The following is a 2,468-nucleotide window of genomic DNA, read 5'->3' as shown; positions in this document are numbered from 1 at the left end:
GATTTCAACTTGACTGTATATAACAAAAACAACGAGAGCCTTGAATAATGACATTTTACTTTTAAGCAAATTGAAGCTTTTATTAGTTAATTGAATTGTATATGATGCTGCACTGTTGTTGTTATGTGCTGTCGAGTCGCTTGCGACTCATAGCGATGCTGCACTAAAAACCATAATTAAGATTTTAAATCAATTTTATCTTGTTTAGAAAACATTTTCTTTTCCCTTTTCTATGCATAATTTCTTCTTTCATTTTTCCAAGTCTGTGACTTCACACATGTTTAAAGATTCACCTCATCTTTATTTTTCAAAAATTTCTTTATTCTTGATGCCTCCTTATTTCTGAATCTAACCACTGTGATTCTCTTAAGATTACCAAATCTACCCAGGCATCTTAACACCAATACTTTCTTTTTTTAAAATAATATATTCTTTTTCATCTAACATCAAATTAAAGGCAATGTCATAAATATGATCAAAGTCTTTCCATTTGATACTAATATATTCTTCTACTTTTAGGTGGTATTACTCTTCTATGTTTATCTTCCACTCCAGGAAAAGTAGATCTGTTTGTAATCTTGGACGTGCTTAAATAATTTTAATTACTTCCCATGTGTTAACAGTTTCAATTTGCTGGATAAACAATTAATACCCTTCATACCAATAGTCAGGAAATAAAGAGGCACATTGCAGTGGAAAAGTCAGCAGTTAGGACCCTCTACAAATTATTGAAGAGTAATGATGCAAGAGCATATGGTGATGAAGTTCCCACTGCTTTGAAGGAAATAGCAAAAAAGAAGGCCCCCGGAATAGATGGTATACCAATTGACATATTTCAGCTAACAGATGCTGCCCTGCATGTGCTCACCATGTTGTGCAAAGAAATCTGGAGAATAACCACTTGTCCAACTGACTGGAAGAGATCTATATTTGTTCCTATTCCAAAGAAAGGTGACACAACAGAGTGTGGAAACTATAGAACAATATCATTTACTTCACATGCAAGCAAGATTCTGCTGAAGATTATTCAAAAACAACTGGAACAGCACATCACCAAAGAACTGGCAGAAGTCCAGACTAGGTTTAGAAGGGGTCGTGGTACTAGGAATATTGTAGCTAATGTTAGATGGATCTTGGCTGAAAGCAGGGACTACCAGAGGAATGTGCTTCATTGATTATGCAAAGGCGTTTGTGTGGATCATAACAAACTGTGGCTGATTCGCAGAAGAATGGGAATCCCAGAACACTTGATCGTGCTAATGAGAAACCTATACTTGAACCAAGAGGCAGTCATCAGAACAGAACAAAGAAACACTGCATGGTTCAAAACTGGGAAGAGCGTACACCAGGGAGGTGTCCTGTCTCCATACCTTTTCAACCTGTATGCAGAACAGATCATCCAGGAGGCTGGGCTCTATGATGAGAAATGCGGCATCAGGATTGGTGGAAGATCTATCAACAATCAGCATTATGCAGATGACACAACCTGCTTGCTGAAACTGAGGAGGACCTGAAGTGCTTGCTGCTGAGGGTCAGGGACTGCAGCCTTCAACATAGATTGAGGCTCAATGTCAGGAGGACAAAGACTGTCACCACTGGACCAATTGGCAGCATCAGAATGGATGGTGAAGAGATTGAGATTGTTCACAGCTTTAGTCGGCTTGGCTCCACAATCAACACTCTTGGCACCAGTAGCCAGTAAATTAAAAGACATATTGTGATGGGAAAGTCTGCTGTTAGGGACCTCTCTAAAGTACAGAAGAGCAACAGTGTCTCTCTGGAGACTAAGGTGTGTCTGGTACAAACCATGGTCTTTGCAATCACTTGTTATGCATCAGAGAGTTGGACAATGACTAGGGAGGATAGCAGGAGAATTGATGCTTTTGAGCTTTGGTGTTAGAGAAGAGTGTTGCGGGTACCATGGACTGCTAAGAAAACAAACAGATTCAACCCGGAGAGGGTTAAACCGGGCTGCTCCTTGGAGGCAAGGATTCTGAGACTTTATCTGACATACTTTGGTTATGTTGTAAGGAGGGACCGGTCCTTGGAGAAGGATATCATGCTTGGGAGGGTGGAGGGCAGGCACAGGAGGGGAAGACCCTCTGGGAGGTGGATTGATTCGGTCACTGGGGCAATCTGGATAAGTGTGTCAGAGACAATGAGATTGGCACAGGACAGAGCAGAGTTTAGACCTATTGTACATAGGGTCGCTATGAGTCGCAAGTGACTCGACGGCACATAACAACAAAAATGATGCCAATTTGAGGACTAAGGTATGTCTTATTTAGAGCATAGTCTTTCCAACCACTTGCAAAGCATCTGAGATCTAGAAAAGAATAAGGATGAAAGAAGATGAAATTATTTCTTTGAGTTGTGGTGTTGGAGAAGAGTACTGGACATTCCATGGCCAGCCAATAGAACAAACAGATATGTCTCAGAGAGGGTGCACCCAGAGTGTTATTTGGAGG

This window comes from Elephantulus edwardii, unplaced genomic scaffold (assembly GCF_000299155.1).
Source record: "Elephantulus edwardii isolate Elephantulus edwardi_28Jun2011 unplaced genomic scaffold, EleEdw1.0 scaffold00460, whole genome shotgun sequence".
Classification (NCBI taxonomy): Eukaryota; Metazoa; Chordata; class Mammalia; order Macroscelidea; family Macroscelididae; genus Elephantulus; species Elephantulus edwardii.
This window is presented reverse-complemented; position numbering follows the sequence as displayed.